Genomic DNA, 25,336 nt, shown 5'->3' on the forward strand with positions numbered 1-25,336 from the left:
AAGGCCAACCTAATTACTTGGAACAGGGTAACCTCTGGACAAGCCAGACCAATCAAGGTAGCGATCGCGGCGGTCAAGACTAGGTCTCAAGAGGGGTGAGGGTGACTGAAAGCCCGCAATGAGCACACAAAGCAAGGACACTTACAAATTACTCCAAACAGGTGTTATATTAAAAATATATACACATTTATTCCAAGGCATGTAAAACAATGACCGTAGCGAGAAATCACAATACAACTCTAGTAAACCAACACATACCATACCAATACAATATATATACAAATACAAACAAGTCTCAAGCGTTAGATGCACGAAATGTGTAGTCCACCTAAAAGGGAAGGAAAACAGGCAGTGCGAAATAATGCTTAGACCCAGTCCGCCTTCAGAGGCACCTAACTAAAAGGAAGTCCGAGCCCTACGAAGAGTGGAGCCTTGTGCTCAAAAGTACCTGCACACGCTGGTGCCAACGGGCAAAAGGGGAGTCTCTTCGAGGGAAATCAGGCAGTTCAGTTTAGTGCACAAATGAAGAAGAACAGTGTTCCGCAACTCAAGCGCAGCCTCCACTGTGGGCAGAAGCAGAGCGCGAGTACGGAAAGGCGTGCTGTTTTGACACAGCGGGGAAAAGCTATGGGCTCCTGCAGCAGGGCGACCAGTTCCTAGCTATGCTACTCACCGGTCCCCGATGCAAGCAGACCCAGGCTTCTCCGCATCAGTTTCAGTCGCTGGCAGGTTCTGAAGAGCAGGGGACGTCTCGTCGTCGTGTTGAGTCTGCAGCAGCAGAGTTGAGTAAAAGACGTCCCAAACGAAGGAACCCGCACAGTTTGTTACCACAGCAGGGCAACGGAGCGGCCGTGTGTATCTGAGCCAAATGTACATTACTCACTTCAGGCCTGGGAACGCCAAGTGTACGAATCGTGTGAGAGTGACAAGGACTCGAAATACTACACAACCTGGCGGCGGTTACAGAGCAAGACTCCTGTGTAGGCTGGTCAGTCTGCTGGATGGCCCAGAGACGCTTCCGGAGGCTTACTAGCAGGAGATGGTGAAGATGCCGAGAATAGCTGTTCTCGCTATTCCAAGGGTCGAAGTACCAGTACAGGCCTTCTGGTTCGATCAAAGGTGAAAAGGGTTTCACAAGGCGATAGCAGTGCAGAGGAGCAGTCCTTCAGCGGGTCACCAGCGATTCCGTGGTTCAGCCTCTTGGTTTCAGGATACTTGGCTCCTGTATTCCTTCGTTCGTGAGAACTCAGGAGATCGACATGGTAGTGGTGTTTCCAGCCCCCTCTTATCCATGGTTCCCTTCGCGCCAAAACGGAGGGGACCCAATGGGAGATCCGCTCATCAACACTCACACCATACGTGGACCTATCACGGACCACGGTGGTCCCAGGCATTCACACCACCCTAGACTCTCTGGTACCCAGGATGTGTATTGGGACCAGACATCCCAGCCCACATCCTGGAGGCAAACACAAAACATGTAGAAGCCCGCGAAAGCATCCGTGTTTCGCGGGAAAGTACATGCCCAAATAAGGAAGGCCCCGGGTCAGCTCGACCTGGGGAAGGTGAAGGGAGCAAGACGGTCAGCGGACAGGACAAAGGAGCCTCGTGGTCTGGCCATTTTGGGAGCCAGGCCACCATTTTGGGTTAAGCGCGAGAAACGCGCTTGAAACGCCAAAAGGAGCTCAAAACACAAGAAACGATTGCTGCCACCATTCCCATCCGTGAATCACTTGCACTGATAAGTTACAATCCTAAACGAGTATCTAGGGCCTGTAGAAGGCTAGAGACCCAAGAGAGCAGTAACTTAGCTTACAGTGCCCTCTTGTGTCATGTTGCACGAAAGCCGCAACATGATAAAAGAAACTACGGAAAACAGCGTTTCCTGGTACTGACTGTCTTAAGGGCATGTCAGTTTCCTCGTAAGAAAGGAGCGAAAGCCCAGAGGAGTGCGGCATAAGGCTGCACTTCTCTGGCAAAGTCGAGAACAAGGCGAAAAACAACAGCAAAAAGTTTAGGGGTTGCCACATGGAAGGAAAATTACCTACAATTACGAAATCTTTCCTAACACTGTCCGATTATGCGGGCGATCCACGGTTGGCAGCAGGGGAGAGATAGTGTGAAGGATCAAATGCAATAGTGGGGATCACATGGAGTGGGTAGAGCAGAGTTACATTATGTGAATCAGGGGATTTTGCTAGGTCTGGACAAGATCAGGGGCTAAGATAATGTCTGGACTGGTGAGATTCGGGGCTAGCTATAGCCTTTTGCTTGTGGCCCCTGAGTTATATCCGGGGCTACAACCAAAAGACCAGGGGCTAGAGCCCCCTTAGCCCCCCCCTAGCAATGCCTCTGATGCAAAGGCCTTCTCAGTGGATTTGGTGTGGTACAGAGCAAGGTTTTGAAATGAAGACATTGGCTCATCAGTTTTAAGTTTGTGTTTGGTGATTTGGGAGGTATGAGGTGTTGGGGGTGGATTGTGCCGGAAGTGCAGGAGAAAGTGTGGAAGTAATTGGAGCGAGTATGTTCAATGGAAGGTGTCAAATGATTGGGAGAGGATGAGTGGAAGATCTGGGCAAAGGGGCTGCCACGGGAGTAGGTTGGAGGTTTGTGGGTGGGAGTGGTCCAGCAGGATCAAAGCACATTGAAGATGGTTGTTGTTGAACAGGTTATGAAGTTCGAGTCACCAGTCTGCAGAATGTGGACCTCAAAGGGAAGGTAGTAGAGTAGGCCGAGATTGGAAAGGAAGATGTGGAGTCACAGTGGTTAATTAATGCGTATAATAGTGAGAGAGGGACAGGTGGGAGGAGTTAAGTGGCAATATGCTCAAAGTATGTAGGCAGAAAGTCAGAGAGGGTATGAAAGAAGTTGAAGTAGAGTGTTTATTCCATCAAGAAGTCTTTGGAAACACAGAGTAAGAAACAGGCGTAGTCAGCCTACAACTTGCTACTATCATTAAACATTCAGTGCTGAGATTTACCAGATACAGCAGCTTTTGCTAAACAGGAGCAACACTAAACATGACTGCTGTGGCTTAGCATTTCGGGCTTGTTAACAATCGTACCTACAAATAAGTAATCACTGACATACCCCTGACTATGGAAGTGCGAATCCTCGTAGTTTTTAAGGTAGGGGTGTTTAGTCTTCAAGCCTTCTAAGAAAGCAAACCTCTTCTCATACCCTAGCTTTTCAGGACCATGTGTAAGCTAGTGTTAAATTGTTCCTCATCCACTGTAATGGCTGGCATGCCACAATCCAAACATCTGGCTTCAGAGAACGTCCCCTTTGATGAGCACGGGCTGAAAGTGGGCATGTCTGCTTCTGAGAGCCCTGCTTTGCTTTTAGTCAGAGCCAGCCTTAGGGCAAGGTGGGCCGGGCGACTGCCCGGGGCGCCATGCTCCACCAGGGCGCCATTAGCCCCCGCCACGCCAGCTCGGGGAGTCTTTTAAGGGCTACCCCAAGCTGGCGTAGTGGGAGAAGGCGCGGCAGGCGAGGTTATGTTATTAAATGGGCCCGCGATGGCGGGGCGCATTTAATAACCATAGGGTGCTGATAGCACCCTATTCACATGATGATCACCTCCCTGCTCCGACGTGGGAGCGAGGAGGTTTTCATTGGAATAGGACGCTCGTGCACTAGCATGCATGAGCGTCCTATTCCAGTGATTAACCCCCTGCGATGCGCCGGAGCAGGGAGGGACAAAACAAATGTGACGCTCCTTACCCTGCCCCCAACACCCACCCCAGGTGGGGGGGCGTCAATTCGCCCAGGGCGCTGCTGCCTCTAAGGCCGGCCCTGCTTGTAGTGGCGATACAGGCCACTTGGGAAACGCTGCTCGTGATTGGCAGATCGGATCAACTTGGGGAAATAAATAGTTCCATATCCTTGGCGCGGTGCATCTGCCCACAAAGTCCCCATGCACTGTGTGCCAATCGCATCCTATTGCGATCCCAGCACTGCACTTTGTGCTTAGGTTACAAATATTTCAGAAAGACGACCCATTTCTGGAGTCTCTGGTTGAATAAGAACATATTTTACTAAAATCCTGGATTTAGCAGAGTAAATCTTTAAATGCAGCCCAGCTCTGAAATGGAAACAAACCAGAGAGGAAAAAATATATATTTATATTTAAGATGTGGGAAACTTTGAAAGCTCTTTCTATGGAGGGCTGGTCTTTGCCCTGAACTGCCAATGGTGTCCTCCTTACTTTTGCGGCCTCTGCAGTGAGACTGTGCGCTTCGGGGGCCAGATCCACCCACTCCATCTGCAAGCATCATCTAGCAGAACACATCTTTTTCGACGAGGGCAGAGGCTACATTCACGCGAACTTGTTGACGTGCCACAGTGTGCATGAGTCATACTTCACTGGCATTTTCACTTGAATTCACGCCCTCTCTCCAAAACATGCCCTTCCTTATTTGACAGTGTTTGGAAGAACCATTTCAGAATGAATTTGCAAGTGCATTACATTGTTTTTGAACACGTCCATCATGCGTTAGTTTAGTTTTTCAGTTGATGCCTGTGCCATTGCCGTCACGCAACCCCTGCTGTGATTTTTTTTTCTTTTCTTAACACCGCTCTTCATAAAGTATTTTAGGCAAATGTATTATGGGCTGCATGTTAATTTTCAGCTATGTCTAGAGCTGTTTCTTTTGAATCTTTACAACCTTAGTTCAGAAACACTGGGGGTCATTACGAGTTTGGAGGCAGCCATGGTGCTAATAGCACCATGGCTGCCTCCAAACCCGTGTCCGGGTCCGTGGTGTCGGAATGGGAACTTACCGGGACAGTCCCCATTCCGAAAACCATTCCCCATTCCCATTCGAGCCCCCATAGGGCTCAATGGGAATGGGGAAGGAGCTAATAACGGGCCCGCAAATAGCTGGCCCTTATTAGTTCCCTGGTCCCTTAGCGGCTCCCACTAAGGGCGGCTGGTAAAACCAGCCGGCCCTAGTGGGACCTACTAAGGGACCTCGGAATGCACCGGTGTCCTTACGGCTGCTGTTAACCCCTTACCGCCGCACTCGGAAGGAGGCCCACTGTCTCTCTGGCCCAGATCTGAAAAAAGGATATTTTGAAAGGTTGGTGTTAGAGCATACCTGAAGAGTGGCCATAGTTATATAAGGATGGCAAAGCTGACTTACTGTGCTTGACAACAGAACCCGGGCACCAAAGTAAGGATCTGTCGCCTCAAAAATGGGCGGCATTACAAAGATGCAGCCGTTGTGGCACTAGCCATGGCCTACTAAGCCATTGTTTAGTCTTGCATTGCCATTGAAAGTTACGGCCACCAGCGGTATGATGTCAAATGATCGACCGCCAGCAGTTGAGAGGTCTACAGAGGACCCGTGCCAGCAAAAGGGAGACGATGCTGGCACGGCAAAGCATGATATTCACTCCATTTCACGAGTGCTTAGTTCCCTTAACACAAGGGGTGGCTGCGGACCCCTTGCACCTCTCATTCACTGTGCGATAGACTCCTTCCCATGTTACGCAACAGACGGGTCCACATGTCTGGAATTGATGCGGATGGCGTTGTCTTGGCACCAGCCCTTTCTGGAACTTGCAGTGCTATCATCAGCATATGTTTATGCATATTTGTATTAAGAACAACAAAAACAAAGTAACAATAATGGATATACGACACACAATTCCACGGATCTACCAATGTACATTTCACATTACATCATTTAATTGACCTTCCTCATTGCTCCTTTCTGCAATCCTCTCGCCCTTTACAATAACTACATTTGCTCAACCTAATAATTGGGGCCATTTGCCCCAGATCTTTACAAATTGACCTGGACCTTTATATCTCATGTACATCATTCCTTCTAGTTCGGAGCATTTATCCAGCCCTCTCAACCACTGCTCCAATCCAGGAAAATGAAGAGTTGCCCATTTGCTAGCTTTATCCATTTTGGCTACCAAAGTTGGCATCGAGATTAACATTCACAGGAGGGAAATCATTGCCACAAATCCTAAGCAGAACCCCAGCACGAAGCCCAGCTGATCCATGCTGGATTAATGAGAAGCACAGTAAGCGTTGCGCCCGCCCCTGAATTTGCGCCCTGAAGCACCACGCAGCATCTATATTTTACTCCTGATGCTGACGGATGATTATCCCAGGCCGATGCCCATTACAACTGAAACTGCTGTCTAGGATCACTGTGTCTGCCATCAAGGTACACGAGGGACCTAGCTATTCAAAGATGGCCGCCCGATCGAAACTGGAAACCTCCACAGCCTAGCCAGGCCCCCAACAGCTCCTACCTACTCCTAATTGGCTGCCTTGCCCCTCTTCAACCGGATTGGTTGCCGGCAGGCATAGCCGGCCCACTTCTAACAAGGTCTACGAGAACAAGGCCATCGCCTGTTCTCTGCCTGTTCTTGCCGAATCTGCCGTCTGCCAGACCCCCTAGTCCTCATGCACGCCTGCTAAGGTAACTGTCATGCGCTGCGCAGCTACTATGCACCATTGAGCCTACAGCTATTGCTGAGACATTTACAAGCACACACAGACTTCTGTTGTCACTGATTCCTGCCTGTGCGCAGCTACACCTTGTATAACCTGTGATTGGTAGATGCACTACTTGCATGCTACAAAATATGCATGTCAATACCTTGCACTGTGTTGCCCCATGGCACCTTAGACCAATGCATTATTCTGATCTCAGTTGCATTACATTCCTAGCCATATGTGTTACTCTGAACCTAGGCTTTGCATAACTGTAACTTAGTGTATTCGTGTCTAATAGCCTCTCCAAAATAGCCCAGCCTAAATGCTCTATATGATATCTAGGTCTTGCCCCTTTGCATTCTAGCCATGGGTCTCATACTGATCCCTGATATTGCCCATAGTACCTAGACCAACCGTGTCATCTGAACCCAGGTGCAACCCATTACATTTTAGCCAATTTGTGTTATTTCAAACTTGATGTTACCCTATTGCATTCTAGCCAAACTCTGGTACTACCCTATTGCATTTTAGCCAAATTGTGGTACTTCAAACTTTGGTGCTACCATATTGCATTTTAGCCCATTTGTGTTATTTCAAACTTGGTGCTTCTTCATTGTATTTTAGCCAAATTGTGTTATCTCAAACATATGTCCTTCCACATTGCACCTTAGCCAAATTGTCTTCTCAACTTAGGTGCGACCTCATTACACTTCAGCCAATCTATGTTATTTCAAACCCAGGTGCCATTCCTCGGCTAGCACTACTCTTTCTATGCAGCTAGAGCATTCTCTGCCTAGGGCAAGCCATCTCGGCACCGGGCCAGGCCTAAGCACCTGTCCCAGCGTTAGGACCACCACCTATACATTTAATACATTTATCATAACCACTTAGCATGTCTTTCGAGCTCTAGCTTGTTCGCCTGCCTCTTGCTCCTCACAAATACCATAACACAGTTTAACATAACACCTCAATTACCCATCACTATGTATTTGACAATGCTCAACACTAAGTCACCTAGTAGTTATCCTAGTAGTAACTCTCCTCTGCATATAGATGACTTACAGCCACTACTACCCACCAGCCTCCCTCGCTCTACCACCAACAGGAATTTAGGACTCAGAGCTAGATTAGCTAAAATTTATGAGCCCCTCGCCTGCTCCTTGCCTACCATACAGAGACCAAGAAACTTGACTGCCCGGCCCAGCCTAACTACCCTTAAACTTAATTCATCCCAGAACTCCAACCCTATATTCCCACCTAGTCTTTCCAATCAGGGTAATCCTGATTTAACACAAGATCACCCACAAATTACAACTACCAAAACCACTGCGAGTCCCCAAATCAAGGGGGCCCTAATCAACGCCAGATCGTTAGTAGCTCACGCAACAGAAATTGCAGACTTGATCCTCAAAGAAGATCTCGACCTCCTTGCCATTACAGAGACCTGGCTACATCCGGCAGCATGCCGGCAGTCCCAGATAATTATTCCATCTTGAGACAAGACCGACCCAACTCTAGAGGAGGGGGTATTGCTATTATACATAAATGCAGTCTTACCATGAAAACTGTAACCAATATCAGCGTCCCCTCCTGCGAACTACTCTCTGTTAAAGTCCCTCTTACCAATGCCCAAACTCTCAACATCCATCTGATATATCGCCCTCCAGGCCCAATAGGCACTTTTGATGAGGACATTAATGCTATATTATCCAGTAACCTTAAAAGTTCCACCCAAGTACTCACCCTTGGGGACTTCAATATGGGCTTCAATGACCCTGAAGACCAAATCCCTAGTACTACAATAAATACCCTTTCCGAATTAGGATTTACCCAAAGATGTATGGAATCTACACATGCCAAAGGTAGAATACTCGATTGGGTGGCTGACTATAAATGTCTAGCCAACATCATCGACATCACTCCATTAGCCCGGAACTGACCACCACTTGGTATTGTTCTCGCTCTCTACCATCCTAAACCACCCTTGCCGATTAGCAGGGCCCCACCCACACTCACGAGAAACAAGAAGGGTATCACTGTGGAGACTCTTATCCCGAATCTACTCCCCACACTCAACTCACTCCCCGACAACTTGGATCCAGAGACTTTGGTTGAAGAATTCAATAAAATCATGTCCACCTCATTGGATCTAATCGCCCCCCTCAAACTTAGACCTAGCAAGCCCAAAACACACTTGAACAAATGGTACACACCATTCCTCAAACATTTAAGACAGCAAAAAAGAAACTGCGAAGCCACTTGGAAAAAACTCCCCTCAGCAGCTAATAAACTTAAACTTATTAAACTTGCTGCCCTCTACAAAAAAGAAATCTACCTTGCTAAACGAACCTCCTTCGACTCCCGCATGTACCAAGCAAAATCAAATATGAAGGAACTATTCTCCATCCTCAAAGAAGTAAAAACTCCTAGAGCAACTCCAGATCCTTGTACCAAAGATAAAAACTGGTGCTCATAAATCCAAAATGCCCTAGCTAACAAGATTGCTACTCTACAAAACAAAGTTTCCCACAAAAAAGCTTCCCTGAATGACTCCCTCCCCTCTAAATTGCCTGAGAAGCCTACTTTAAGGGATACTACCCGCTTTAACTTCTCTAAAGTCACCACATTCGAAGTAGAAAAAATTATCTTGTCACTGAAACCCTCCAACTGTCAGGGCGATCTATGTCCTGCACAGCTTATTAAAGATGCTGCCCGTGACCTTTCCCCTTTCATCACGAAATTAATCAACGCCTCCTTCTCCACTGGTTCTATCCCTACTAACCTAAAACAATCCTGGGTACTTCCACTACTAAAAAAACCCACACTTCACCCAGCGACACCTACAAACTATAGACCCATAACGACCGTACCATTCCTTCTAAAAATACTGGATAAGGTCGCATATGTACAAATATACAGAAGTACTTGGAAGAACATCACTTACTAGGAGCTAGACAATTAGGCTTCCGTCCGCAACATGGGACTGAGACTGCTCTCAATGACCTCAAAGCTCAGATCGACAAGCTTAGAGACAATGGCCAAGCTGCCTTACTCCTCCTCCTAGACCTCTCTGCAGCATTTGACCTGGTCGATCACTCTGTCCTATGCACACACACACAACCGCTCACTTTTCTGTTGAGGCCATCACATGGATTGTATCATTCCTCAACGGTAGAACTATGAGGGTCTTCTCACCCACAGCCGCAGCAGACCCCACACCTATCACTTGTGGTGTGCCACAGGGGTCCTGTGTCTCCCGCACATTGTACAACATATTTACCAAGCCCTTTTTCGATGATTTGGATCATCTCGGTATCACCTACATGAACTATACAGATGATACCCAGATCATCCTTCCACTTTCTGGAGATCATGGGAAGGATTTGGCCTTGGTAAATAGAGTGTCCATCATCATCCAGGCATGGATGGCCACACATGGACTATGCCTGAATAATGATAAAACTGAACTCATAATTCTAGGTACCACCTCCAGCCTAAAGAAACTAGGCCCTGCCTATTGCTCTTTCATGATCGATGGCAATAGCAATAGCATCAAAGTAGGACAAGAGGTTAAAACACTAGGCTTCTACTTGGACTCTATCTTCTCCTTCAACCGACAGATGAATTCCCTAGCCTCTTCTACGGCCTGCACGTGTAAATTGATCCATGCAGCCAAACCCTTTCTGTCTGACACCAGTTGCTTGACCCTCGCCAGAGCCCTCATACTGTCCCGCTTTGACTACTGTAACGCTCTCTATCTTGGATCCTCTAAAACCACCACCAGCAAACTTCAAACTCTCCAGAATAACGCTCTTAGAGCTGCACTGGGCATCTCCAGAAGAGTGCATATTACAGCATATTGCCAACAGTACAATTGGCTCTCTATCAAAGATAAAATTCTCCTAAAAACTACTCACTCACAAATCCCTCAATAACGCTGCCCCCATCTATCTGATAGACAGATTCCATAGACAGACCTCCCTGAGACCCACAAGAATAGCCTATAAAGACTGCCTTTCTGTCCCCAACTTTAAACGCTCCACTATAGGGGGTAACAGTTTCCCAGTGAAAGCAACTAAATTGTGGAACTCTCTACCGCCAACGCACCGAATGGACCTGCCCCATCAGAACTTCCGATCTAAGGTCGTTTCATGGTTGAAAACGTAGGGCTCCTAGTCCTTCATACCACTACCACCCGTACATATTATACTGCCTTTGCCTGTACTTAGTTCCCCTTCTTGTATATATGTATATAATCCGTGATACTACTTTTACTGTGTGTTATATATTTTTGTTGTAGCTAAGCTTCCAAATTCATGAAAATGCTGTGCACTGTAACCTGAGGGTATGATCGGGCATTACAAATAATAAAACAAACAAACAAACACACCATCCTAGGGTCCTGGTTTATTTCCACTGCTGTGATTTTTTACAAGTAATCAAGTATCTCAAAGCATTAGCTCTCTACATCGGGGTATAACCATGGTGTGTGAAAGAAGATACTGACCTCTATCTTAAACGAAAGCCTGAGCGAGTTATCTTCTCTGCCAATGCGATATGAATGATCTCTGGTGTAATATGTCCAGTACAAGTAATTCAGTTGTATCAATCTCAGTTTGACACTACTCCCCAAAACTCTAGGATCCTGTAAGGCATCATTCCTCTTCCGCCAGGGGGCTTTGGTCTACCTCCCAATTTGCCCTCAGTCCTGTTAGTCCATAGCTTGTGATAGAGTTCACATGCCTGTAAAAGCTCGAAATACGTTAATATGGTGTTAATTCCTGGCCAACCATTGTTTCAAATAGTAACGTTAGTTTGCTTGTCTGGGAGGGAAGTTGTCTTGCCAGTGCATGTTGCAAATGTATATGTTGTTAGGGTTTCAACTGCACACCACTAGCATTTGCATGGTTTCCAGGTGCTCTGGTGGATCTGGAAGAGAGAGGGTGGGTTTGGTTAGTTGGGAGGAGAGGCAAAAGCAAGATTGCAGTGTTATGTGTTGAGGATGCAGATCAGAAGTACCCTGAGCTCTGCATGCTTGTAAGCTTTCAAGTGAAGTGAAGGAAGCATTGAAGGCTTTGTGTCCATACGGGCAGCCTCATACCTATAGTGGGCGTGTGTAGTAGCCAGGGGCCCGAGTATGTCAGTTGTAGTTAAAGATGTACATTTGTGGTGTTTGAAGTCTGAGTAGAGGGTCTTTTTTTTAATAAGCCGTGTGCAAGTTACAGGTTTGCGTTTGTGCATGCCGAATTTGTTGGAGAGAAATTGAGGGTTGATCAAAAGGTAGGGAGTGTTCTTTTATGTAGGTCTGTCAGATTATTGTGCTTGCTGTTGTTGTAGCTATTGTGAAAATGTGTTTGGCTTAGAAACGTCTGCTCTAGCTTCCCTATGATTGGTCATAATATCCTCCAGTGGTTTACAGCCATTAATGCCCCACCCTTATCCCAGGAGTGGGATTCGCCTTGCCTCACAAGATCAGAACCCATGGCTGTTCATTGCATGTGCAAAAATGTTTCCACTATCATCCTGCCTTTGCAACTCAGGTTGGGTGCCGGATTTAGGCTTACTAGTGAAATTCTCATATCTCAGCATCTGGTGATGAATTTGCTTTCAGAGGTTTACTCTGCAAAGGATTTCACTAGTATGTCCTACTGTTGATACAGGTTGTATCTACCTTGGATTTTATTTGGAAAATTCAGGTTTACATTGCATGACGACTCAGACTCTGCCCTGATTATGGATGTTATCCCAAATACATTGGCTTTGTTTCATGAGTTTGTTTCCTCATCATCTGTTTCATTGCTTGTGATAAATAACTGAATCATCCTAAATAATACATGTTGTTTCTTTACACAAACGTTTGAGGTTTAGCATTAAAAGGAATTGTGTATGATTAGATTTGGTTTTGGCGACCAGGTGGTGTGCAAACGGCACCTAGAGAGGTTCTGTTGGATTATTGTGGTTCAGGTTTACACTAACGCCCTTGTGCCAGGGGCATCTCGCTGCAGTGCTCTCTATATGCACTTAAACTAAGCGTATAGTGTTAATTAGTTTTGTTGTGGAGAGGTGGTACCCACCAAGCATCTTGGTTTCCAACCCAGTTTCCCATTAATCTTATTATATACCTTAAATGTTGATTGTGTCGACCTGGAAGATTGTTGTTCTGGTTTCCCCCCATAGAACATGTTCCTCCTTCCTCCCGCCCTAATCCAATCTGAGTCTAGCAGGATGGCCAGATCATCTCCGCTCCTATACCATCACTCTTTGATTGAAAGTAGCTGTGTTGCCCAATAATATTTCTGCAAACTGGGGAAGGTTAATTCCCATTTCCAGACAGACCTGTATAGAGTAGATCATCTATCCCGGGTTTATTACGTGACCATATTAAGTCCATCAGCAGGGTCTCGATTTTTTAAAAATATGCCAGAGGTATGTAACAGGAAGTGTTCTGTCTGAAAAGAGCTGAACGGCACATCATGTTCCATGGGAGGGAGGTCCAATGTTTTACATACGTTGAAAATCTGTTAAGGAAGGGCATCAAGTTTAGGTAAAAAACATATTTATTTGGGGTCACTTGTATTCCCATTATGTGAAATGGTCCTACTCTGTCCACAAAGAAGGGAAGGAGGAAAGTATTGTTCTGCGCCATTAGGGGGAAAGATTACTGATTTTCCCAATTAATCCTGAAACTGCAATGGCACCCGTATTCTTTAATCATATCCGTAACCCTACCTAGTGAGGCGCTGGCGTCGCCTAAATAAATGAAAGTCATCTGTATATGTCGATTTTCTATTTTACCCCTCCCCATAACCGACCACATATTTTCCACAGAGGTTCTCTTCTCAGCCATTTGACCGGAGGCTGCATTATTAACCCAAAAGTGCCAGGTAAAGAGGACAGCCCTGTCTGCTGCCCCTGCCCATCAGGAATGCTCTGGCAATATGACTTTTTACCAACACCTATGCTTCCAGTCCAGCATGTAATCAATCATTTGACCTAGTTCTGGAATCTCAGACCAATGCACGTCATTCTTACAACTCCAAAGCAATAGGGCCATTAATCTGCATCAAACACGTTCTTAGTGTCCAATGACAACACTACTCTAGGTTCCCCAAAGCGATCTGACCGGTCCAACGCGTTGCTCAGACTTCTGATATTATGTCTATTGGGTGTGTTAGGCAAGAACCCATTCTGATCGGGGTGTATCAGATCCAGGAGAAATTTGGCAAGCATGTTTGCAAGAGCTTTGGCTAATATTCTACTTTCTGTGTTCAAGGGGAGTATAGGTCTGTAGGAGTGGGGGACTAAGTGGCTTCCCTTTTGTCTACATAACTACAAATTAGTTGAAGAGAGGGTCCATGGAATGACCCTCTGGACCCCCATAAGCATGACAGCCCAAAGAGCCAGAAATGCAAGATGCCAGTCACTGTTTGCCCAGGCCCAAGGAGGGCCAGTGACATCCACATATGCAAACAAATATTCTCCCAGACAACCATTCAAACCTTATCCAGCTGATGTCTTCCTCGATATAGGTGTCTTATTAGTTATGGATGTAGCTGCCTCACTGGACTTGATCGACTCATGAAAAATATCTAGCTGTACTGACGTCATTAGAGACACCACGACATAGTAACGTTAGCCATGAAGCATCCCTGCACAAAGGTAAACTGACATACACCTGTACACACGAAGAACATGCTTACACAGTTCTGTAGATAGAGGACGGATACATATACATACTGTCGAAATCCTTTATTATTTTCTCTCATTAGCCAAATGCAGAAAAGCAAGAGTTGCAGAGCAAGCTTGCTGCCGCTTATTGGAACTAACCACATGGAAATACAGGATCGTACAAGGAAACTAATACAATACAAATATATAGAAATCATAATACAACTAAAGTAGAATTACATCAAGCCACAGGCGTCAGAAGATGGAACGAAGACAAACATATTTTGCAGCACAAAGTCCAGGGCTGTTGCTCGCAGCCAAGGTCAGAGATGAGCAGAACATTCCTAAGCTCCAGAGACAAGAAGCCACCTGCAAAATAGCAGAATAAATCCTCACTAATTGCAGACCAGAAAGCTCAATTTTGCATTCTTCACCCACGTGGTGTGGCCGAGCCGAACAATAGGCATTCACCCGTGGTGGGAAGAAGAGCAGTTCCAGATGGAGCAGACACAAAGTGACCATGTTGCAATCTGCAGGCTCTCTCTAGGTTATACTGATAGCAACAATGGGGACACATAGTCTTTCTCATCAACTTGAGAAGGTGCACCGAGCCCCGAGAACAGAGCTGGGTCTCAGGTCTGAGGAGACCAGCTCCTGCCAATCAGGGAACACTAATTCAGGGGTGGATGGAAAAGGGCAAAGGCCAATGGTAATCCTGCAACCCTGCAACAATTTAATAGATAGTTTCTGGGGAAGAATCAGTCAAAGCCACCTGACATGAGAGGGCCAGTTAGCTAACATCCATAGGTGCAGGCTATAGGTATTACCACCCCAATCATGCATGCTCATAGGTTTTTGGGGAAGAGCCCAGACTTGTGACGTCAGACCTAAACAAAAGAGCTGTGATTGTTGGAGAGTTGTCATTTCTTGTATGATCCCTGTCTGTTATGGAAAATAAAGGACAGTTCTAACTTGCCCTTGGCTGAGTCATCTGTCTATATAACGGGGGAGGGTTTGTTGGGCCCTGGGTGCTCTGAACGGTGAATGTGTAGTATGAACCCCGGTCATGTCTGGTATACCTAAACACAGTGTACGGCGTAGGCCAAGGGATAGGGAACCAACCTGTTCAGAATCTTCCATCATGGCTAACAGACGTGGGACTACTTCTGGGGCATGTTGTTTCCAGCATTCCACCAGCAGCTAATTAGGGCCGTAGGTGTTCCCGGATGCAGCTACTGCATGGTTATTGGCAATTGCTGAATTGTCATAAGGGCCTCCAATTCACCCTTTATTGTATCTTCCACAATCTTAATTGGTACATCTCTTGAGAAAATTGTTTGTGATTGGCTTCCCTACCTTCTTCCATGTCTTGTAAAGAATTTTATAATAATCTGCAAATGATTCTGTAATTTCCTGTGCTTTGGAGTGCAACGTGCCTTGAACATCCATAATCTGGCCCACCACTCGGCATCCATCTTCCCTTCCTTGTAGCCAGGCCAGCAACCTTCCCACTTTAAACCCGAATCCGTATATCTTACTTTGCGTTGGCTTATCCGACTGTCTGATCTGATCCAGAATCATTAATCGATTGCTTTCCTTTCACTTCTCAATCAATCTCAATATATCATCCTGTAGGTGAAGGAGGAATGCCCCTTCCTCAATCACCAATTCCCTCTGATTTGTACATTTTCCATTTCATAATTAGTCATTAGCCTTATCCTTATAACTGTTTTATGAGGCTCCCATAACATCAGTGCACTATCTACTGTATCTTCATTACGTTCAAATAAAACTTCCGAGGACTTTGCTAGGTTTTCCTGCACAGCTGGATCTGTAATATGCTTAGGGGTCGATTCATGGAATTAATGTGCACCGAAAATTCCCGCGCAGAGGTGCCAAATGTGTGATTCGCAGTAAAAGTGCGAAAATCGCAGTGCAAGTGCGAAAATCGCAGGGAAACCAGCGCACATTGATTCATGGAAGTCCGTGCGCGAGAAAAACATTGGATGTGTGCTGAAAATGTGCGCCGCAAACGCCGGCGCACAGGTCATCCAACAGCGTGCGCCACAGCCACTGCGAAATCGCACATAGCGCGGCGCACATCACAAAAGTAGGCGGAACACGGGGCGTAACACTCGGAATGGGGAACAACGGGTGAAAATATGGCCGTCATGGGGGAAGTACAGGAGGCAAGTGCGCGGAACGCCCACACGCTCGCCTACAACCCATATTCATGGAATCTTATAGGGCAAACCAGCGCACGGTCAAAGACACGCACAGGGCTAAACAAGTACGCCACTAGAAAGCAGGCGGTAGCGCCCCTGCCCCTGAAAAAAATGTGCACCAAAATGTGCGCTAACAAAAAGCACCCATATACAGCCATGATGAATGGTCCATACAGTGGCCCTCTAGGACAAATGAGGTGCAAAGGGGTACCGACAAACACGGACACCCACTGTGTGAAAAATAGCGTGTGCGTGTGTTCCTGGGTGCGCGGGAAGTTCCACACGCGATTGGCCTGGGTACGTGTACTTCGGGGTGCCCGGGAAGTTACACACGCGATTAGCCTGGGTACGTGTACTACGGGGTGCGCGGGAAGTTCCACACGCGATTGGCCTGGGTACGTGTACTTCGGGGTGCGCGGGAAGTTCCACACGCGATTGGCCTGGGTACGTGTACTTCGGGATGCACGGGAAGTTCCACACCCGATTGTCCTGGGTACGTGTACTTCGGGTGTGTGGGAAGTTCCACACGCGATTGGCCTGGGTACGTGTACTTCGGGGTGTGCGGGAACTTCCACACGCAATTAGCCTGGGTACGTGTACTACGGGGTGCGCGGGAAGTTCCACACGCGATTAGCCTGGGTACGTGTGTTTCGGGGTGCGCGGGAAGTTCCACACGCAATTGGCCTGGTAACGTGTACTTCGGGATGCACGGGAAGTTCCACAAGCGATTGTCCTGGGTACGTGTACTTCGGGTGTGCGGGAAGTTCCACACGCGATTGGCCTGGGTACGTGTATTCCGAGGTGCGTGGGAAGATTCACACGTGATTTCAGCAGGGTACGGTATTTCGGTGGTGCCGGGGAATGCTACACGTGATTTGGCCGTGTGGGTTCTCCCAGGAGTTCCCTCTACACCCTCCACGGCCCCTGCAGGCAGCCCACACCACAGAGGACTACCCTGCACCCCTGCTCATGTCCCACAGGCAACCCATCCACCATGGCCATGCCCACCAGCCAACCCACATGTCACCTTGCACTACTGATCACCAACACATGTCTCCCATCACCCCCACTCCCCAGCAGTGCAGGGGCAGCCTCCACCAGGCCCCCACTCATGTCTCCCACCACCCCCACCCCCCAGCATCCAGGGGCACCCTCCACCAGGCCCCCACTCATGTCTCCCATCACCCCCACCCCCCAGCAGTGCAGGGGCACCCTCCACCAGGCCTCCACTCATGTCTACCACCACCCCAACCCCCAGCAGTGCAGGGGCAGCCTCCACCAGGCCCCCACTCATGTCTCCCATCACCCTCACCCCCACCCCCCAGCATCCAGGGGCACCCTCCACCAGGCCCCCACTCATGTCTCCCATCACCCCCACCCCCCAGCAGTGCAGGGGCACCCTCCACCAGGACCCCACTCATGTCTCCCACCACCCCCACCCCCCAGCAGTGCAGGGGCAGCCTCCACCAGGCCCCCACCCATGTTTCCCATCACCCCCACCCCCCAGCATCCAGGGGCACCCTCCACCAGGCCCCCACTCATGTAGCCCATCACCCCCACCCCCCAGCAGTGCAGGGGCACCCTCCACCAGGCCCCCAACCATGTCTACCACCACCCCCACCCCCCGGCAGTGCAGGGGCAGCCTCCACCAGGCCCCCACTCATGTCTCCCACCACCCCCACCACCCAGCAGTGCAGGGGCAGCCTCCACCAGGCCCCCACTCATGACTCCCACCACCCCCACCCCCCAGCAGTGCAGGGGCAGCCTCCACCAGGCCCCCACACATGTCCCCCTGCACCCCCACCCCCCAGCAGTGCAGGGGCAGCCTCCACCAGGCCCCCACACATGTCTACCAGCACCCCCACCCCCCAGCATCCAGGGGCACCCTCCACCAGGCCCCACTCATGTCTCCCACCACCCCCACCCCCCAGCAGTGCAGGGGCAGCCTCCACCAGGCCCCCACTCATGTCTCCCACCACCCCCACCCCCCAGCAGTGCAGGGGCAGCCTCCAGCAGGCCCCCACTCATGTCTCCCACCACCCCCACCCCCCAGCAGTGCAGGGGCAGCCTCCACCAGGCCCCCACACATGTCCCCCTGCACCCCCACCCCCCAGCAGTGCAGGGGCAGCCTCCACCAGGCCCCCACACATGTCTACCACCACCCCCACCCCCCAGCATCCAGGGGCACCCTCCACCAGGCCTCCACTCATGTCTACCATCACCCCCACCCCCCAGCAGTGCAGGGGCAGCCTCCACCAGGCCCCCACTCATGTCCCCCTGGACCCCCACCCCCCAGCATCCAGGGGCACCCTCCACCAGGCCCCCACACATGTCCCCCTGCACCCCCACCCCCCAGCCGTGCGAATTGCCTGGGTACGTGTATTCCTGGGGTGCGCGGGTAGTCTCCCATGCGATACCATCAGGGTACATGTATTATGGGTCCGCGTGAACTTACACACGTGACTGGGCCTGTGAGAGTGGGGTACATGTATTCCAGGGGTGGGCGGGAATATTTACTCGCGACTGGGCCTGGGAGAGCATGTTACGTGTATTCCTGGGGTGGGCGGGAAGATTCACACGTTCGCCTACAACGCGCCGAAAAATAAATGGTCCAATCCTGAAACACGTACGCCAGCATGAAGCAGGCGTACGTCGACCCGCGCAGCATAAAAGTGCTCGCAAACAACAAACAAGCTCAGGCACCAGGATGAATATACCGTTCCTAGCAGCAGTGGCCGTGGGTTAACAAAGGAGGAGGAGGAGGATAGTGAGGGCGCGAATTTTCACTCCCAGAACCAGCCTTTTTGGGATGCCTGATGACCAGGTGTATGGGAGGTACAGGTTTCCACCACACATAATACTGGACCTGGTCAGTGAGTGGGAGGATGACCTCACATCACCCGCCCTGTGCTCCCAAGCACTCACCCCCCTGGAGAAGGTCCTCAATGTACTGCACTTCTTGGCCACAGGATCATTTCAGCGGACAAGTGCCATAGTGGGTGGGGTCACGCAGTCACGCTGCCTACACCAGGTCTTGAACATCATCACTGCACGCCCATCAGTCCGTAGGCACACATACCTGCCCAGGACACCTGCAGAAAGGCAGGCTGCCGCCCTCGATTTCTACGGTGTGGCACAATTCCCCAAAGTGCTAGGTGCCATTGACTGCACCCATGTGGCACTACGTCCCCCCAGGGCATCTGAGCACATCTATAGGAACCGCAAGCACTGGCATTCCATCAACGTGCAGGTAGTATGTAATGCCAAGGGAATCATCACCTCAGTATATGCCAACTATCCAGGGTCCACCCACGACAGCTTCATCTACTGAATGTCTACCCTAAGCCGGGACGTAGAAGCTGGGCGGCATGGCGATAAATGGCTGCTTGGTGAGTATGAATGCCACTGCACATCCATGCATGTCAGATGCAGAGTTATGTCACTACCCCACTAATGATACCCATCACCTCCTCACCAGGGGACAGTGCCTACCCTTTGAGCACCCAAATGATGACGCCAATTTGGTACCCCATCACGCCTCCCGAGGTAAGATACAACACAGCCCATATTGCAACCCGGGGCATAGTGGAGCGCACATTCGGAGTGCTCAAGTCACGCTTTCGCTCCCTTGACCGTTCTGGCGGGCAGCTGTTATATGCGCCCCCAGTAGTGTGCAGGATCATAGTGGCAGCATGTGTCCTGCACAATGTTGCAACACGCCGGGGCCTGGCTGTGGACATGGTGGTGCCCCCACATCCCCAACCACATGCATGCCCGCTGCGCATGGGAGGGGAGAGGGCACGGGGTGAGGCAGCCCGTACGCAGCTGGTGGCTAATCACTTCACATAGAAATCACACCCCTGTGGAGTGCACACAGCCCTGGCACATACCATCTGATAAGCAATGATGACTCGACCTGACAATTATGACGAACAAAGGGACAGTCAACTGTCAGAACCATAGCAGCCTGAGATTGTTCATGTGGAAGTGTCACAATGTGTGCATCCCTACCTACACAAACACCACCAATGCAGTGCCATCAAAAGACACATTTCCATGCTGCAGAAATGAATACCCACTTACAAAATACTACATGAGAACAGTGCCATGTCACGAACCCCTCCCCGGCACGGCCACACAACACACCATGGCATGTCATGCAATGTGAGAGCAAACAAATTAATCCCCACAACATGCCCCAAGTGTCACCAGCTACAGTGTCCCTAATGGAAACATGGCCACACATGAAATGCTCACAGTAATGCAGGACCTACAACACACATTACCAAATACTTACCAAGAATACCAATCACCTACACAACCTCCAACCTACCTTAAACATGACATTACAGACTTAAAAATTTGCTAGCCTCACTACCTGATGATGCCAGCACTTCGAACACTTCCAAGTATTCAGTGTTAGCGCCACGCAAGAGTGTAGGCGCACTGCTTACAACATGGACTCCAGTTCCAAGGTGGACCGCCTTGTGAAGACATGAGAAATGGACTTGCAAATTAGGAGGATGAGATGGATGCAGAGGCACATATCAATACACCATGCAGTGTACAATACAACAACAATATGCACTATGAATGTATACACAGTATTGACTACAGACTGCCCACACATCGAATGGGAGTCCAATGTCACCATGTACGTCAATGTCACTTGGGCACACCCTTTGCAAGCCCATGGGAACAGGAAGCAGGAGGGGTGTGTGTCACAAAAACCCAAGCATCTGAAACAAATTCATGACAAGCCTGCATGTGCCCAGCCACAATGCAGCGTATGCCCACAGGAGCCACACAAGGCAACACACTGTCCCAAAAAAAAAAAAAGAAAAAATCGGGGGGTTGGGGGAGGCCACCCAGGAGGTCTGAGGACAGGGTGCACACCAAAACCCACCTGTGTGGATCTTGCGAAAAAAAAACACCTCCATGGGCTCATGGCCTACACGGCTACCCTATTGTGGGAGAATCACTGCTGTCGCTCTCCTCACCCTCTGCAGCTGCATCAGGAGGTGGTGGAACTATGGGAGGCAGCCCACACAAAGCCCTAGTCTGTTCCTCCATGGCAGCAAGCATGCGGGTGTGGTAGGTCTCGTTCTGGAGGATAATTGTGCAGAGGTCCCCATGCAACAACTCACGGGATGCCCGGACCTCCGCCCTAGTTGCCTGCATCTCAGCTGAGAGCGTACATGTGAGACGCTCCAGCTGCTGTTCTGTCCTTCTGTTTGTTGAAGCCTCAAGCTCAACAAGCGTCGTCCTGAGGTGAAGGAGTTCCACCCTCAGGGCTTCCCTGTGGCCCTGGGACGCTATGGAAAGGCTTCCCGCAGAGTCGCCAGTGCCGCCCGCCTGTCCCTGTCAGACGCCAACATGTCCTCCCTGTGTGACTGGCAGATGGAGTCTGTTGCCTGCTGTAGTCGCTCCATCAGCCTTTCGGGGGGGACAATGGAAGTGGCCACCCTATCCATGGCCTGAGCCATCATCTCTGATGATGCTGCCTGTTGGGTTGCCATACCGTATATGGATTGCTCCCATGCGGTATTGCCAGGTGGCGGACGGCCACCACGTCGGCGGGCACCACACCTGTCTGGGGCAAGGCGAACTGCGCCTTGCTGTGCCGGCACTGCCTGAGGCTGCAGGACTGCATTCCCCCTCTGATCTGCTGGCCCAGGAACATGATCCGATGTCGCGGAGTGTGACCCTGCATCCGTAACCACCAAAGGCGTACCTGCCAACACTGACATCCCCATTGAGGGTTCTAACCCTGGTGCAGGTGGGTCGGACAGAACAGAATCCCTCCCAGGAACACTCACCTGCGACGGCACATAGGTCTCATCATCCGAATCGACACCTGAATACAGCTCGGGGGAGGTGCAGCCAGAGACACCCCTTGAGAGCACGACCTGCAGCAGTTGTGGGTTCTCACCCACCACCACACCACGTCCCTCACTGGTGGTCGGTCGGGCCTCAGACCCCTCCTGGGTCTGCACCATCTCCACAACCCCAGCAGTATCAAGTACGTCATCCCCTACAAAGACATAAAAGAAAACAAATGGAAACAGGCATTAGCACTATGGCACACAATTAGGGCTGAGAGGCTACAGAAACAGTACTTGATTGACACATGTCCCACATGACTAAAACCCTCCCATGCATGCACCGTCACTGCATGTGAAGGGTAGGCAGATGGCACACATTGGTGACACCAAGATGGAAGATGACACATTTGCTGCATGCTGCCTAGCAGTGGCATCACACGTTGGCCAGTGATTGGCAGGTCAAATACACATGCCATCACACAGATGGTATGTACCCTAGCCATAAAGTGAAGAGGGAGAGGAGGGCACCAATTGTTCATTCAGTCCAGTTTGCTCATGAAATTGATTTTTTCATTGAAATGGTTCAAATGTTTAACCTGGAGCTACCAGTCCAAAATGGTCCTATAGCACAGGGACATGTCTAAACAAATCATGTCCAGGAAACAAAGCCAGTCCACTGTACCATAGCCATGTCAGACATGTGACAATAGGACTGAGAAATCCCGAGTAAAAGTGGTGGTATGCAAACAATCTGCCTGAATAAACAGAGGAAAATAAGCAACAATGTTGTGGCAAGATGACACTTCAAGGGCAACTGGCTTGTTGTTGGGCTGGATGTCTAATGTTGGCAGAAGGGATGCTGCTATACCCAAATGCTGGTGCGCAGAATGTATTGGATGAGGCACATGGGTGACCCAAACCACTCAGGCACACACACCCTCACCTGGCACCAAAACAGAAGCCCTCCCACACACACCATGCACATGGATGACACACACATGCATGTGCACTCACCGGACAATGCCTCGTAATCTGCCAGTTCTCCCACGCCTTGGATCTGTTCCTCCGTGACGTAGGTCCCAGTAACCTGCTCATGTGGAGTGAGTTCTATGTCCTCTGCTGGAGACCCACCTCCAGTCACTAGAGTTGCGGCATGACTTGAGGCCAGCTTATTCTTTGCCCTGCACTTCAGGTCATTCCAGCGCTTGTAGCATTCAGTAGCTGTGCGCCTCACGATCCAAGGGCACTTATGATGTCCGCAATGGTCTGCCAGTGTGCCTGACATTGTGCTGGTGTGGTCTTGGATCCTGCAACAATCACCATTTCGCGGTCATGTGCGGAGACATACTCTACAAGTGCATTCAGTTCGGCCTCATTGAAGCTGGGCTTCCTTGACGGGCCGGACTGTGTAGCCGTGTCTGGGGCATCAGCCTCTACTGGACGAGCACTCTTCCTCTTCCGATTGAAGGTGGTGGGGATCCTGAGTGTCCTACGCCGCTCTGGACACTAGGGGCAGGAGCCCCAGTGGACTCTGTACAAGGAGTGTGGGATTGCACACTCAGCATGGGAGTTGGTGCAGGCATTAGCTCAAGTGTAATGGTGTCAGGGGGAATGTCAGCATGATGGACTTGGACCGACACTGTCCTGGCTGGGTGTGTGAGAGGTGGGGTGGATGGAGCCGCAGCTGCCCCTGCAGCCTCCCCAGCCTGCCTATGCGGAGCATCAGATGACCTAGCTGCCCCTGATCCACGTGGCTTGATGACACCAACATGCACCGGAGCACGTGGCCTAGACCTGCTAACCTGGAAGTCAGCCATGGAGTCACCCTGTGCCAGGTCTGGTTCCACAGTGGGCTGGTCCAACAAGGGCTGAGCATGGATGGTGTCAGCCACGTTAACCTCAACCGGGGGGGGGGCATGGGTGTCCCTGACTGCTCCTCCACACATTTGGGGCTAGGGGCACCCTGCAAGTCACGGCCACGTCCCCTACCGGATCCACCACGGCCACCACTTGGGGCTCGGCCACCTTTGCCACCCTTACGGCTTGTTCGCCTCCCAGCCATGGCACTGATGTTATTGTGCGTATGGGAGTCAATGTGAACTATTGTCCTGGGCAAATGGGGGTCAAAGGGGTTGGGTACCAGATGGTAATCGTACCCTAGTGCTCTAGCAAGGCTGTATGTCACCCCTGGGGAAAGATGACGGGTCACGCAACGCACAGGCACCCCAAAAAAGGGAAGTAAGGTGCACGCAACCCCTCCTAGACCACGTGTGGAAAAATAAACCTGCACTACGCTGTGGCACCCAGAAACACAAGAATGAACGTATGCGTGTCACACGCAGCCTAGAATGACCTCTGAAGGGGTACGCGACACACGGGGCAGGGCAAGCACAGATGTTAAATACATGCGAGACTCACCGTCTGCCAGGAACAAAAGCATGAAAAATATGCGCGTGTGCGCGTTGGCAACACCCCCGCCAAAAGAAGAATTGTACGCTGTCTGAGGAGACAGGACAACAGTAGAAGGGAACGCTGTTTGAGAAAACAGGCCCAGGAAAAAGAGGAAAAGAGAAAAAGCTGTCAGAGGTAACAGGGAGTACGAACTTGAAACGCCGTGAAGTAAATCGCGTGTGCACCTACAAGAAGTACAGATTTCACCCACTCGCTCTCCACGAAAAGCACGTACAAGGAAATGGCATTCTACATGTACCGTTTATACACACGTCACAGAAGCGCATATGCGATGAGGCCATTTCCACCAATTACACGCTTTGACACTTGGACATGTTTCTTTTTTTTTTTACACGCGCCATTCTCTACGGCCATGCGCGTGACATCCTAGCTGCGCATGGGGGCCTTTGGGCCAATGAAATCGCGTATGCGTGCAGATGCGCTTACGCGCTAAGGGCCTTTCCTCGAATTACACGCAGACGTGCAGGACTTTTCACGTGCCAAATCACTCCGTATCAAGCTGGCCACGCGTAAGCACACGGAAGACCACGCTCCTGCCCAGAAAGCCAATTTACTGCCCCCCAGATCCCCGAGCACGCTCCCACCTGCCATCTGCTGCTGCCTGACTGCCTGCTGCCCACGTGCCCTGCCATTTGCTGCCTGCACATCAGCCAGGGGTGCTGTTGCTGTGACCACCCTTGCTGGAA

Source organism: Ambystoma mexicanum, chromosome 4q (genome assembly GCF_040938575.1).
Source record: "Ambystoma mexicanum isolate Mex_15411 chromosome 4q, UKY_AmexF1_1, whole genome shotgun sequence".
Classification (NCBI taxonomy): Eukaryota; Metazoa; Chordata; class Amphibia; order Caudata; family Ambystomatidae; genus Ambystoma; species Ambystoma mexicanum.